The sequence below is a fragment of the Kogia breviceps genome, chromosome 1, assembly GCF_026419965.1.
Source record: "Kogia breviceps isolate mKogBre1 chromosome 1, mKogBre1 haplotype 1, whole genome shotgun sequence".
NCBI lineage: Eukaryota > Metazoa > Chordata > Mammalia > Artiodactyla > Physeteridae > Kogia > Kogia breviceps.
Genome location: NC_081310.1, coordinates 46,551,303 through 46,567,942, shown reverse-complemented (window position 1 = coordinate 46,567,942; position 16,640 = coordinate 46,551,303). Strand labels below are relative to the sequence as shown.

At 39.5% G+C, this 16,640-nt stretch overlaps 1 pseudogene; it reads right to left on the bottom strand.

The window, feature by feature from the left end:
• LOC131752677 (small nuclear ribonucleoprotein Sm D2-like) overlaps nt 1-8,638 on the bottom strand; it is a 39,002-nt pseudogene extending 30,364 nt beyond the window's left edge.
• Nucleotides 8,639-16,640: the final 8,002 nt, after the last annotated feature.

The following is a 16,640-nucleotide window of genomic DNA, read 5'->3' as shown; positions in this document are numbered from 1 at the left end:
AGAAGAGATGACAGGTATAGAAGTACAGTAGGTTGTATTAGTATTTACAAAATAATTATTTTTCCCTGTGGAAGGATTTTATATCCTTGGCTTGTTGGAGTAATGCATAGCCATGTGACTTCCTTTGGCCAGTGCAATGTTGACAATGTGTCATCCTCAAGGCAGAAGTTATAAGAGCCATATATCTTTTCCCTCTGCCATAAAAACCATTTATGTCCCAGACAGATACCACTCTTTCTGCTGGGTTACGAAATGAAGTTGACATGGAACATAGCTGTAACCTGTAACCCACCCATAATGGATGGGTAGCATGAGAGAGAAATAAAACTTCATTATCTTTAGTAACTGCTTTCAGGAAATTATTTGGAATCATAGAATGATCTAGCTTATCCTGCTGATAAAGGGAGCAACCTAAGGAACTATCAGAGTGTGAAAACTTTTAATAAAATAGTTCTTCCTGTTGTGAAATGGTTTCCAGTGACCCTGTTTTTCCTGATTCCTTCCTCCTCAATTCCTCCTCATTAAATCAAGTGACAAAAACCCCATTAATAAATAATACAACACAATATTTATTGACACGTGTAACATTTTCATTCTATTTATGCATTTTATTCTATTTTAATTCTATTTCAATACTTCCCAGGCTATTTTGTCCACAGGTCAAAGTAAGCGATATTTTTGTGTTTTAAAACAAACAATTGGGATTCCCTGGTGGCGCAGGGGTTGAGAGTCCGCCTGCTAATGCAGGGGACGCGGGTTCGTGCCCCGGTCCGGGAAGATCCCACGTGCCGCAGAGCGGCTGGGCCCGTGAGCCATGGCCGCTGAGCCTGCGCGTCCGGAGCCTGTGCTCTGCAACGGGAGAAGCCACAGCAGTGAGAGGCCCGCATGCCGCAAAAAAAAAAAAAAAAAAAAAAAAAAATTGGGGGAGCAAATGTCTGCTTCTGGCCATGATGGAGTAACTGGGTCCAGAACTTCCCTTCCCATCATAAACAACTAGAAAACTGGACAAACTACATAAGGCAACCATTTTGGATGTTGGAAAACAGGCATCACAGGACTGTGAATCCTGATAGCAGAGAAACAAGTTAGGGAAGCCTAAGATTGCCCAACTTTATGCCTGGAGGCACTTGCCTCACCCTGGTTCAAAGAGGGGGATCCCAAGCAGAGCACTGCAGAATTTCTGAGTCAATACTGGAGATCGGGATGGCTGAGGTGATTGGAATTATCAGGACAGAGTATGGAGAGAAGGGAATTGGGCAGGAAAAAAGGTTCAAAGATTTCATAGGGATTCCCTTGAGTCTGTTGTTGAATACTTAACTGCGCATATATAGGGAGAAACACCCCAAGGCTGGGCAAATAATGATGAAGAAGCTGTATTTCACACAGGGCTAGAAGATATTCAAGTTCTGAGCAGCCAGGGTCCTTGTTGAAAACTTGGGGCATTTGGTAGAGACCTCAGGGTGGTTGTGCCTTAATAGTGAGGCTAAACTAACCATAGAGTAAAGGCCACTCAAGATCCACATTCTGAAGCTTAAAAACAATCTTGAAAATGATCAAGCTGATCTTTAAGTAATGTAACTCTCTGTCAAAACGAAGTGCAACACTCTTTAAAGGAAGACCACAAAATCCAGCATTCAACAATATAAAATTAGCCAGGTTTAGCATTAAATAAAAAGGTACTAATCTTGTGAAAATAGGAAAACATGATCCATATTCAATAGAAAAATAAGTCAAAAGGAACCTGTAAGAAGTGACAGATGATGGAATTAACAAACAAGAATTTTTAAACAGCTAATATAAATATGTGTATTTAAAGAAAAATGTGAACATAAAGAGGAGAAAAATGAAATAATATATAGAGCAAAACAGAAACTCTAGTTTTGAAAAGTAGAATATCCAAAATGAAAAAAGCACTGGGTGGAATTCGTAGCAGATTAGACATTTCAGAAGAAAAAACAAGTCAGCGAACTTGAAAGCATAACAATGAAAAACCATCCAAAATAAAGCATATAGAGAAAAATACCCAAACAAATAAATGAACAGAGCCTCAGAAACTTTGGGAAAAATTTCCAACAGTCTAACATATACGTTGTTCCAGAGGATGGGGGAGGACAGAAAAATATTTAAAGAAATAATGGCTGAAATGTTCTAAATTTGATGAAAACTGTAAGCCCACAGATCTGAAAATTTCAAGGAACTTCAAGCATGATAAACACAAAGAAAACCACATTAAGACACATCATAAACAAACTGGTAAAAACTAGTGATAAAGAGAAAATCTTAAAAAGCAGCCAGAGGGGGGGAAAAATCACATGTTATGGATGGAAGAATGAAGATAATTACCATAGTCTTCTCATTTGAAGCAATGCAAACCAGAAGACAATGGAACAGCATCTTTAGAGTGCTGAAACTAAAAACAAAAAACCAAAAACAGAACAAGAAAAGCAAACAAACAACAGTACCCTGTCAAACTAGAATTCTATATTAAGTGAATATTTCTTTCCAAAAAATTGAGGTGAAATAATGACTTTTCAGACAAACGAAAGCTGAAAGAAGTTGTATCCAGAAGCTCTAAACTATAAGGAATGCTAAAAGACATTCTTGAGGCAGAAATTTAGAGCTATATAAAGAAGTAAAAAGCTCTACAAATTGCAAATATATGGGTAAGTTTAAAATAATTTTTTTTCATTTTAAAATTCCTTCAAAAGATAGTCAACTGTTTGAAGCAAAATTAAGAATACATTTTGAGGGTTATAATATTTGAAGAAATAAAATATATAACTACACAAAAGTTGGGAAGGAGGAAATGGAAGCACACTGATGTAAGTGGTATAATAACATTTTAAGGTAGATTTTGATAAGTTAAAAATGTGTATTTTAAACCCTAGATCAAACACACACACATGCACAAACCAAAAACTAAAAATATAGAGACAGAGGTAATAAGCCAATAGGAGAGATAAAATGCAATCATAACAGATATTTAATTTAATCCAAAAGGAGACTGAACAAGACAGGAAAAAAGAAAGTATCTATGGGACAAATAGAAAAGACTATCAAGATAGTCAGTTCAAGCCTAACCATATCAATAATATTAAATATAAACTCTAAACAATTCAACTAAAGGACTGACATTGTCAGAATGGATAAAAAAGTAAGAAACAATTGTTCTTGTTATTATTACATGTTGTCTAAAAACAGTTTACATTAAATACAAAGTCACATATGGTGTAAATGTAAAAGAATGCAAAAAGATATACCGTACACATACGAATCAAATGAAAGCTGGAATTGTTATATTAATATCAGAAAAAGTGGATTCTAGACCAAGATATGTTACCAGGAATTACAATATAGAAAAAGCAATTGAAAAAATGCAACCCCCATTCATAATCAAAACTAGGAATAGAAGTAAATTAAGAATAGAAGTAAACTAGGAATAGAAGTAAATTTTCTTAACCCGACTTACAGGGCATCTGTAAAAAAACTACACTGAATGTCATATTTAATGGGGAACAATTGAATACTTTTCCACCTAAGATTGTGAATACAATCAAGGATGTTTGTTCTCATCACTTCTATTCAACAGTTGACTGGTGGTTCTAGCTGGTACAATAGGGCAGGAAAACTAAATAAAAGGCATATAGTTAGAGAAGAAGAAGAAAATGTTTTTATTTGCAGACAACCTGATGATGGTTATGGGCTGAATTGTGTTCCTCCAAATTCATATGATCAAGCTCTCAACCCCAGTACCTCAGAATGTGACTGTTCTTGGAGATAGACCTTTAAGGGGTAATTAAGTTAAAATTTGGCCATTAAGATAGCCCCTAATCCAATCTGACTGGTATAGTTATAAGAAAAGGAAATTTGAACACACAGACACCAGGAACATGCATAGGGGAAAGACCATGTGAAGATAGAGTAAAAAGGTGCCATCTGCAAGCCAATGAAAGAGTCCTCAGAAGAAATCAAGTCTGCTGACACCTTGATCTTAGACTTCCAGGCCCCAGAACTGTGAGAAATAAATTTCTGTTAAGTCACCCATTCTTTGGTATTTTGTTATGAAAGCCCTAGCAAATTAATATGATGGTATAATAGAAAGCCCTAAGTAATCTTTTTTAAAAAAGGGTATTAAAACTAACAAGTAAATTTAGCAAGATCACAGGATGCAAGATCAATATACAAAAATCCACTGTGTTTCTACATACAGTTACAAACAATTGGAAAAGTGAAATCAAAATGCACTACCACTAGCAGAGCAATAAAAAGCATGAAATTATAAAATACTGAGGGGTCATTTAGCAAAACATTTTCAATACTTGTACAATAAAAACTACAAAGCATTAAGTGGAGACATTAAATCAATGGAGAAGTATATCATGCTCATGCGAATCAAAAGACTCAATATTGTAAGTCAAATGTTCCTTAAGTTCATCTACAGATTCAATGCAATACCAATCATAATTCCAAAGTCTCCTCTGTATAAATTGATATACTTATTCTAAGATTTATATGGAAATGTAAAAGGCCTAGAATAGCCAAAACAATTTTGATAAAGTAAAACAAAGTATGAAGATTTACAATATGTGATTTCAAGCATTTCCACAGAGCTACAGTAGTCAAGACAATGTGGTATTCATGTAAGGACAGTTCATGAAACAAAATAGAGTCTATATATAGATCCCTACATACATGGCCAATTGATTTGGACAAAGGAATCAAGGAAATTCAATGGGAAAGTATAGTCTTTTAAACAAATGGTGCTGGAACTAGTGAATATTCATATGGGAAATAAATCAGCATTTACCATTACTTTATTTCATAAACATTAATTTACTTGAAATGGGTCATAGTACTTAACATAAAGACTAAAACTATATAACTTCTAGAGAAAAATATGGGAGAAAGATCTTTGCAACCTTGAGATAAAGATTTTTTTGACATATACGGCATAAAGCATAAAAAAATAAATTATGAATTACACATTATCAAAATTAAAATTTTTCTTTAAAAGGTTAAGAAAATTAAAATTCAAGCCACAGATTGGGAGACAATACCTACAATATCTATGTCAAACACAGGACAGGCATCAAGCATATATAAAGAACATTTACAACTTGATAATAAGAATAAAAAGTGTCAAAATATTGTATTATCACTGCACAAAAGAAAATATTAAATGGCCAATAAGCACTTAAAATATGTTCAGTATTATTACTCATCAAGAAAAGTAATTAAGACCACAGTGATTTGCCACTACACCTCTTCTAGGATAACATTTTTAAAAAATGACCACATTAAATGTTGGTGAGAATGTGGAGCAACTGGAGATTTCGTACACTGTTGGTGGGAATGTGAAAATCATACAACCAACTTTGAAAACAGTTTGGAAGTTTGTTTTAAATTTAACATATACTTGTCATAGGACTCAATAATCCAATTTCAAGACACATGAAAACTTGTCCACTTGAGGACTGCTACATGAATATGTTCCAGTTCATAGCAACTTAAATCATAACAGTCCTCAACTGGGAATAACTCAAATAGCCATCATTGTGTGGCAAATTGTGATATGTCCATACACTGGAACATCACTCAGCAATAAAAATGAAAGAACTACCACTAATATATGCAACAACATGGATGAATCTCAAAATAATTACGCTAAGTGAAAGAAGCCAGACACAAAAGGGTACATATGCTGTTATTCCATTTGTAAGAAGTTCAATAACAGATAACACTAATCTAAAGGAATAGAAAGTTGGTCATGGGTTGTTTGGAAGAAGGGGTGGAGGAATTGACTACAAGGGGACATGATGGAACTTTTTAGGGTGATGGAAATATTCCATATTTTTATTATAGTACTGATTACACTGATTGACATATATATGAATATATGTCAGAACTCATTGACCTAAGTACTTACAATGGGCATTTTAGTTTACAGAATTATTCTTCAATAAACTTGATCAAAAAAAATTTTTTAAACATTAATAAAGTATAATGGACTTTTGAAATTTCAGCCTCTGTTCAAATAAACAAAAACAACATTAAAAATGGAGCACTGGTTCATAAGAACCATGCTTCTGGGTATCAGTTTGAGCACCAATCTCACCAGATGTTTTTCAGGATGCTGAGGAATTGTGATAATTTCAAAATTTAGGGATGAACTGGTTTTTCTAAAAGCTGTGAGTGATTATGGCCTATTCATTTTTTTCACCTATATTCTATAGCTTGTTGGATAAACTCTTGTTATTTGCTTATATTTTTAAAAATTTTCATATGAAAATTTTCATTTCTTTTTCATTTACTTTCTTCCTTCCTTTCTCTTTTTCTTTCTTTCTCTCCCCACCTTCTCTCCCTCACTTTTTAACTACAACTTTCTTTGTTGTTCAGCTGTTTTAAAGGGAAGATCTACCTCTTCTCTCTTGCCTCCACTGGTTCTCCCTCTCCACTTCTCACTTAACAAAACAGTTATCAGAATCGGAAATACAACTTTAAGTTCTGAGAAGAGAAATCACAGCGTGATATCAATAGAAGTTGGAAGATCTGGGTTCCCATCTCAGCTCCCTGTGAACCAGTCATGTTCTCTTGGTCCAGTTGGCCATTCCCTCATTCCACAATCTCTCTGGCTTTGGTCTGAACTTACTCATCTGGAAAATGAGAGAGCTAAATTCTATGATCTCTTCTGCCTCTCACAGTTCTTTCCCTGAAAGAATTATAGAAGCCTCACAATCACTCCCTGCTCATTTGGAAACTGCATCCTCTGTTATGTAGCAGTTCCCATTGTCTTGCTGGCAGCTGAGGAGGAGGAAGAGAATGCATTTCAAGCAGCTTCCTAGGGCTTGTTTTAAAGATAACTCACCATGGCGAAAGCATGACCATGCAACTTTTTCCAAAGATCACCACACCCTCACACTAAGGGCTCTTGCACTCCTGCTCTCAACATGAGTGGGTGGGCAATGTTTATCACCACAGTTTTATGGATGACTGTGTTAGAGAGACTGCAAGATATGCCTCAATTGCCCAGACCTTAACCCAGGTCAGCCTCTGGAGTCTTTCCCTTTACCATATGGGTTTGGCATAACAAATCAAAACCCCATAGAGAAATCCCTTCAGCTTCCAATCATTTGGACTCAAGTCCTGCTTCACTGCAACCTATGCTCACCACCAACAATAACATTTTGACAAAACATAAAACTTTAAAAAAAGAGGTGTACATTTGTTTCTCCACAGCCTTCTTCATGGGTTGAATCTGTTTCAAGGAAATTGTGGGCTTTGTATACAATCTTGGGTATGACTAGGACCTAACAGAAGGCTCAGTGGGAATATGATGACAAGGATTATGGGCTGTGGGGAGCCTCTCCCTCCGATGCATATCTGCAGTTGGGTTTGCCTATTCCAGACTGGCCCCACTGGTCAGGTCTATGCTTCCAACCATCCAATGATCCTTATCCAGTGTACAATTCATTCTTGAGCTCTCAGTGTGTACTAAGCCTTGTTGAAGAGACAATATTGAATCAGAATGGAGGGCGGGGCACTCTGGAATTCAACTGCCTTTGTCCTGATCTTGTCTTACCAGCTGTGTGACAAGCGAGATACTCATGATCTTCACTAAACTTTAGTTTCATCATCAACAAAATGGGGAGAATAAAAATATATACCTCCTAGGATTAACTGAGCTAGTGTCCCTAAAACATTGTACAAGTACCACAGTACTTGGTACTTAGAAAGACTTCAGTAACTGTTAACAAATATCACCATCATTATCATTGAGGGAGAGAGACTTACAAATGTTAATAGAGCAGAAGTATTCTTTGGGGATCCAAAGTAAGGAATGATTAGTTCTGGCCAGGTTAATGGGGCTGACTTCCCAGAGGAAGGGACGCTTGTGCTGCCCTGAAGTGAGAGTGGGAGTTTGATCGCTGGAAACTGTAAAAGGGCATTCCAGTTGGATGGATCAGCAATACATCCCTACATGATCTCATCCAGGAGGATGTGATTGCTCAGACTTTTAAGAAATAAAAAGCCCCAAGCTCACAATGGGAGCAGACACAGTGGAAGGACAATTAAGCTGCAGCCTGTTCATGGACTTCCTGCTGAACCTAAACAGATTTCTCAGACCAGTGACTCATCAACAGGACAGACTACGTGTACCTGTTGTGTAACCCCAGTGCTTCTGGTTTATTTTTATCTTGTTTCTGTAACCCCTCTTTGTTCCATTATTAATACCCAGTGCACTGGGCGAGACAGGCTTAAAGATGTGATCAACTCCTTTTTGGCTTTTTTGTACTTGTTATGTATTTTGTGGCCAAGGCCTCTCCACACTTTCTTTCTTCTTTCTGGAAAAATGTTCTTCTCTGTGACATGGAGTAGCTATTACTTCTACACTTTGTTCCATAGTCTGCTTGCTGTGGCTATTCAACTGGAATTAGTATTCACTGTCCATTGTTGCTAGGCACTTTGAAGACTTTTTCTCATTTAGTTCTCACAACAATTGTCTGATGGAGGTATTTCCCATTTTGTGGACGGGTCTCAAAGTGGTGAAGTAACCTGGCCAATGTCAGCTAACCTGAATGTGAAGTGCTCTTCTTGTCAACTCTCTTTTATGGCTTTTGCTCTCATCACTGGACAACATGTTCTCGAGACACTGAGGATTGGAAGAGCAACTGTGTGGCGAAGGCAGAGACTATTTCTTCCTTCTCTTACTTTAGAGCTCCCTCAAGCTCAGGTCTGTGGCTGTTGGGTGTCTCATCAAAAATGCTGCCAGGATTTCCATTTTTATCTTTTCAAGTCAAGTAGAGAGAAAGCTTAATTTGCTCCACTGTGACAAGCTTTCACATATCTGAGAATAGTTTAATTACGAATACCCTTATCTTCATCACTTACCAGGGTGTTTTTTGTTTTTGTTTTTTTCAGGCAAAGCAATGCCTATTTGTAAGCCTTGGTGTTAAAGGATGGCAGAGACAAAGAAAAGTAAGTGACCACACTTTCATTTGTGGATGGTTTTCTCAGCTACTGAATAGTGAGAAATACCTGTTGCTGCCATTTTCACTTTTATATTATTTTTTAAAAATTTTAAAAATATATTACCTGCTTCTCCAATTTCCTGTTCTGTGATTTCTGGCATGAATGAAACTTGTGAAGACTCTTAAAGATTAATAAATTGAACTCACTTCAGTGTGAGGAATTAATCCACAGTCCCTGGTCAACAGTTCCACTCCTACCAATTCCCATAATCATAGAGATCCTTCCGCAACTTTCCTTATAAACCAGGAGAAGATTTCCATTATTTAAAAAGCTCTTTTTTCATTAGGAAGCTAACACTGCCATGGCATTTCCTCCTTTCTTCCCTGCCTGTCTTGCTTTGACTGGGGAGGGATTAATTGGGCCATGATCAATCTCCTAAAAGATGGCAAATTTGGAAGGGCGGGTGGAAGGAGGAAAGCATGAATATTAATTAGCTAAGATTCCAAACAGAAGCCTTTTAATTATATTAAAATGCACAGGCCTGCAGGCAGTGAGATGGTTCTTGCTGTAAATCTGTCGACAGGCCATTACCTCAGCCATGTCAATGCCTTTTAATGAATGAATATATACATTTCAAGTGGGGGAGAGAAAAATACTTTCCTGTTTATAAATATTAAAAGGAAAACTATCAACGTGAGGTGATATCTATGACAGCTCCTTTCAGGCTGGAGGTGTTTGGGGAAGGCAGGGAAGGCAGGGAAGGCGGTCTCCCTAAATGGCTAATCCCAGTCTGTGAAACTGAAGCCTGTGGCTGATATGGGGACTGATGCAATTAAAAACATGACTGCAGCCAGGGTGAGCCAGCGGCTCAACTTCTCTATAGGTCAGTGAGTGAGGTATTTGAGGAAGTTACATTAACTTTTCAGGTCACTTCAGAACCATTCGCTACAGGAAACAAGGAAGTCAAGGGCTTTTCTTTGCTTCTTGTTAACATGAAGAAAGCATTGAAATATTGAAGGGTGACCGGCCACCATGGGGGAAGGGTCATGAACTGAGAAGTGTTAGAATTCCAGGGCAATAAAGAACTTAAATGTAAGAAAGCAGGTCTCAGTAGATCTAGAGTCACCTTGAGAAGATCCATGGAAGAGGATGGTAGTGAATATGGAAACACACCAGCAGTGAGAATGGGAAAGTGGGATGAAGGAATGCTGGTCACAGATGACTTCATAGACTCAAAAGACTTGAACAGAGCTTGGTGATCAAGGAGTCCAACCGCCTTAATTTTAGAGAACTAGAAACTGAGGCCCAGAGGGGAGGGGTGACCTTTCCAATCTCAGAGTGCTAGTTAGTAGAGAAATCCTGTTTATTTACTTCCCCACCAACTTACCTACTTAAGTACCCACCTCCTTACCTATCTCCCTACTTTTGTATTTACCTATTCATGTACCACTTCCTTCTATAAAACATTTGAGGTCTCTCCTGACTACCAGTCTGCTGGTTTTCTAAGACTTGTTGCTGCCTTCCTAACTTTAAATAAGAACACATTTGAGGAAACTAAGAGTACCACATAGTATGCACACTTTATATAATCTGAGAATATCCATCTACAGGGCCATAATAGTTCAACCCAAATGCAGAGAATCTGTACAATCTATCCCAGTCTATTGGAATGCCAACAGAAGAGTGCAGTGCCTTTGTGGAGTTACCCACCTTGATTTTGAAAAGCTTGACAGGCAAAAAAAAAAGAAACTCATCAGAAGATACCTGAGAACATTCAGGTCTTGAAGTTCGGCATTGGTGACTTTGAAAAGAAGGTAAGCAGAAAATAATTCTTTTGAGCACAATTTTTAAAAATGTATTTGAAATCCAATCAAGAGTACTTAATATTTGGGGGGTTTTTGGCTGTGCTGCATGGCATGTGGGATCTTAGTTCCCCGACCAGCAACAAACCCATGCCCCCTGCAGTGGAAGCTTGAAGACCAAAGCACTGAACAGCCAGGAAATTCCCAAGAGTCCTTATGATTCTGTAAAGCTTTATGTGGGCTTTTCAAAGATAAATTCAGAAACCATCTGCAAATGGGCACACTCCTGTACGTGTACCTTCGTGTGTGGGACTATGTATGTACAGGGTTGGTGAGGGAGAGTCATAAGTTTGTCCTATCAGTCAGTGGGACAGCATTCCCAGAATGGACATATAACTCACAAACATCTGGCTTTAGCACAATAGGAACTCAGGAGAGAATGTGAATGGCTTAGCAAAGGATATGTCTTTTTGGAAAAGTAACTCAAAGAGTAAGTCAAGAAAGTAATAGGAAAGTATTTCTGCTATATGTTCACATACATTATTCTAGAGAGCAGGGATCAGGAAGTCTCAAAACTTCTTTGAGGGGCTTCCCTGGTGTTGCAGTGGTCGAGAATCCGCCTGCCGATGCAGGGGACACGGGTTCGTGCCCCGGTCTGGGAAGATCCCACATACTGCGGAGCGGCTGGGCCCGTGAGCCATGGCCACTGAGCCTGTGCATCCAGAGCCTGTGCTCCACAAAGGGAGAGGCCACAACAGTGAGAGGCCCGTGTACCACAAAAAAAAACCACAAAAACTTCTTTGAGATTCACTTAATTTAGCCTCAAGACTATGAAACATAATAATATAATTTATTTGGTAACATTGAGGAGAAGGTAGAGGATACTAAAAGTCACACAACAGTATGATAGATGTCCATTCGGCTCAGTTCAAGGTGGATTCAATCCTTTTTTTAAAATATATATTTTATTATATTTTATTTATTTATTTTAGTTGCTCTGGGTCTTAGTTGCGGCTGACGGGCTCCTTAGCTGTGGCTTGCTGGACTCCCCTGCGTTGGAAGGCGGATTCTTAACCACCACCGCACCACCAGGGAAATCCCGGATTCAATCCTTTTGATGTGCAAGAGAGAGGATTAGGACCTAATGATGCAAAGCAGAATAAGACATAATGCTGCTCTTTTTCAGCCTACTATTCTGGAGAGACACGTGACCAAGTAGCTTTAACACATTGGGGTAAGTGCAGTAGTGGGGGTGTGCACAGGGAACAAAGGGGTGCAGAAGAACAGTGCTGGCGTCACTTGTGGGGTCAGAGTGGCTCTTGGAGAAGATAGAGTCTGAGAATGAGTTGGATGGACAAAGAGAAGGGTGGAGGGAGAGAGGGGGACAGGGAGGGGGAAGGACATGACCTTCAGACCTAATAGCAGCAGCAAAGGTGCACAGTATGCAACATTGTGTGCTTCTTTTCACTATTTTTCTCGTTAGAGAAAAACATATTTTGCTGTTCCTGCTTTCAGATGAAGATCCAGTTTCACCTGAATTAGAAATTTGCTTCTCCATGAGATGTTGATAGGAAAAACTAATGAAACAGAGCATTCAGCAACCCACCATTCACTGTCCTGAGTTGTTCCTGCTTTTCCATCTCGCTGTTTAGAAGGTTTGGCTACTGATCATCTCCAGGAAGTGGAAACAACATGAATGCCCATTACCTGTCTGGATAATGAATTGCAATTAATCAATATAAGTCAAGACAGTAATTTATCACAAACTCCCTGCACTTGCTGGTGGCACCTTTTCCTTTTTAATATTCATAACAAGACAGTGAAGCTGAATGTCAGTAGTTGGCTAGAAGCTACAATGGGAAGAAACTCATTGTCCCTTTGGCTTTTATCAAGTGCTCTTCTTCTTGACTGCATTTCTTGTGTAAGGTGAGGGTGGAGCAGAGCAGTTTGAATCCAGAAGTGTGGACTGGGGGAAGACTGTACCTTATCTCTGGCTTAATTTGCTTAATTGGTAACTGTCCTTGGGGCAAGGTTTTAGCAGTTGGTCAGGTGAGAATCTCAGTTGCCTGAAGAGGGGACAGGAGGAAAGTCATTCTTTTGCAGTGTTAGCAGCTTTAGACTTCTTCTAGGCTGGTGATAAGATGGGAATTAGAAATGTTATGCTCGGGCTTCCCTGGTGGCGCAGTGGTTGAGAGTCCGCCTGCCGATGCAGGGGACACGGGTTCATGCCCCGGTCCAGGAAGATCCCACATGCCGCGGAGCGGCTGGACACGTGAGCCATGGCCGCTGAGCCTGCACGTCCGGAGCCTCTGCTCCGCAACCGGAGAGGCCACAACAGTGAGAGGCCCGCGTACCACAAAAAAAACAAAAACAAAACAAACAAAAAAAAAGAAATGTTATGCTCCTCTTCTTCCTCCTTGTCCAATTCTCTCTTCTACATTTTTCCCCCCTAGGATTTTTTCTTGCCTTGGATCCAGACACAAGGCTGATCAGAGACTGTACCATACTGGCGATTTGTTTGGGGGGTGGGGGTATCTGTGGTTTTTCACCCTCTTACCTTCCCAGAACCACCAAAAAATTCTGGAACTGCACCAATTCAGTTAAGTTCGGGAACTTGACTCACTGGGAGTCTTTTTAAAGTAGTTCAGGTTCAAGCAGTTCAGGCACGCTTTCAAAGAGCTGAATTGCTGTGCTGAGTTAGATTTGGGGAACTTTCAGTGATATACGACTATCACGGACACTTTGAAGATCCTGTCATCTCTGTGCCAATACTGGATCAGTAGCAGAGACATTTCATAGTTAGCCCCTTATTGAAGATGGCACATGCATATGTCTGATAAAGGTGAACTCATGCTCTTTTGAGTAAGCCAATGAAATAAAGGCTTCAAAAGGATACACAATCCCTGTGATAAATGGCCTGGTCAAAAGAGAAAGTGTGGTTGACTGAAAAGCAAGGGAGTTTAGGCAGAGGAGACTGCTTGGCAGGGAAGGATTGATTCAGTAGATTGGTCCTGCTACCAGACTCTCCTGTTCTGGTGTCTAAGGCTTAGGGTGCTGGCAATAGAAATAGATGAGTATTTCTCATATAGACTGTCTACAAGAGGTTGGAAGTAGAGGTTTGCTCTGAGATTCAACGTAAGGAAGTACTGTACAGCAGTAGTGTGTTTGTGTGTGTATGTGTATGTGTGTGTATGGCAAAGTAGTGCATTATAGTAGATTAAAGATGACTGCAATTTTTGTTATTTCTTTTCTTTTTCCCCCCACTGTTCTTCCCATCAAGAAGTGGAATGTATTTTCCCTCCCTTTAGATTTTACCAATAGAATGTTGCAGGGGTGAGGTTATATAAATTTTGATATCAGGCATTAAGAGATCTACAGCTTTTCCTTTCACTTTTCTTGGAACTCACCCACCATGTTGTGAGAAGCTCAAGAAATTACAGGGTAGACCCGCTGGAGGGAAATCAAATCCTCCAGCCTCCAACCCTAACCGATCTCCCAGCCTACACAGCCAGCACTAACTGTCAGCCATTGTGAATGAGGCCATTTTTGATCTTCCAGCATCCTAGTGCTCCACCTGACACCACATGAAGCAGAAACGATGCTCAGTCAATCCACAGGATCATGAGAAATAATAAGTGGTTGTATTTTTGTTTGTTTGTTTTTTGTAACACACGGGCCTCTCACTGTTGCAGCCTCTCCCGTTGCGGAGCACAGGCTCCGGACGTGCAGGCTCAGCGTCCTTGGCTCACGGGCCCAGCCGCCCAGCGGCATGTGGGATCTTCCCGGACCGGGGCACGAACCCGTGTCCCCTGCATCGGCAGGTGGACTCTCAACCACTGCGCCACCAGGGAAGCCCAATAAGTCTTTGTTTTAAGCCACTAAGTTTTGGGGTGGTTTGTTACACAGTCATAGATAACTAAAACATGTGGAATCTCCACACTTTAGAAAGAATGACTTAACTGGAAAGCACCTTTGGTCAAGAGAGAAGGGGACAGCCACTGGAAGCAATACCAGTGCTTCCAGGTAGTGTGGGCAGCAGGAAGGCACTCCCATGAGGCAAGCAGGGAAGGAGGAAAAGTGAAGATCACCAAGTGGTGGCAGATAGTCTTATTCTGGCATATATGGGCAATATATCTGAGGAACATCTAGAAAGACTTGGGGAGATTTTGTTGGGAGTGAAAGTGAGATCTATAGATTCTGCAAAGGCATGAACCACAGAATGCCATTATACACAGATTTTTGTTATCAGCCTGTAGCTTTGATGTTAGCTGGGCCCTTCTTTTTCCTTGAGATCTGCATAAGATTGGATTGAAGTTCCAATTCCACATCTGTGAAAGACCAAAATGCTCCACAGAATTACTATGAATTTCTAGGGAAATTATTGTCTCCTCATTAGCCCTGGCTGTAAACTCTTGCTTCTTTTATGGGTCATCTCACTGTCCCTTTTATGCTGTTTCTGTTTCACATAATATCAACCTAAACACGAAATTCAAGTCACAAAATATCAACCTAAACATTAAATCTCTTAATTATCACAATTTCTACACATAAAAGCAATTTTTTTTGTGATTAATAGATTTTAATAAGGAATTTGGGGATATAAGAGGAGGATTGTAAAGTAGAGCAATATAAACTTCAAGTTGAACCTGAGACCATCCTCATTCTTAAAAATGTCTTTGCCCCACCACTGGAGAACTTTCACAAGCAATATCACTCCAAGTACTGTCTGAACCTCATTCTATGTCATTCTTCCTCTCTCCCTTCCATCTTTCAGTAGCAAAACAAATTTCTCTCATCTTCTCATATAGAATATCTATCAATCTATTTATTATGCTCAGTGACTCACCCTCCAACCTAAGCTGCTTATCAAGGTATTTACTCAGTAGAGACGGTTGTCCTCTGAGGAGCAATTATGATGTCAGTTGTTATAGTAATAACACTTCACTCTTCCACTTTCTACCCTACTAAAATCACTGCAGATTCCTGCAAAGGTACCCAGTGTTGGTCTCTCTCTCTCTCTCTCTCTCTCTCTCTCTCTCTCTCTCTCTCAGGTGTTGAGTGAAAGGAAAATCAAATGTAATAAACCTGGGCTATACCCAACTCACTGCCTTGCCTCTCCTTCCTTCCTTTTAGAGGGTGGAGATAATGCCCCATTAGGTTCCCTTTAAGATGTTGCTTTCTTTGTATAAACTCTTCTATGTTGCCTAGGTGAGAAGGGAAGAATTTATGAATCTACTCTCTGGATGGGTGCCATATTCAGTTTTAGGGAGACTTTGATGGGAGTGAAAGTGAGGTCTAGAAATTCCACAATAATGAATAGGCATATACCAGAGAACCCCAACTTATGTGGGGATTTTTGTTATCAGCCTATTAGAGACCCTATTACTCATGACAGTGACATGTCAGAGATGGTGAGTGGTCTGTTTCATTTAGAAATCCATTCATTCATTAAAAAAATTTTGGCATCACTCTATAGTAGACTCCTAAGGAAGTCAAATATAGCTGAGTCATGGAATCTCTTATTGAAAGAGCTTATGATTCGGTAGGAGAAATAAAAGAACCATACCTACCCAGTTTGACAGTGTTGATGTCCTCTTGGAAAAGGGAGTTCTAACTGAATCAGAGCCATAAGGGTTATTTATGGCACAGTCCCTGTGGAATTACATTCCCTCTTTTGTACATTGACAAATGGCTCTCTCCCCTCCAAATTCTTTGAAGTTGTGACCTGCTGTGTTCCTTCGGCCCCGTTCATACAATCATCTGGCAGTCCTCTGAGGTGACAGTGATGGTTTAGGTCCCTAGGTACGTCTAAGGACTCCCATCAGTCTCTTGCCTGCTGACTTTTACCCTCCCTTTTCTCATCATGAC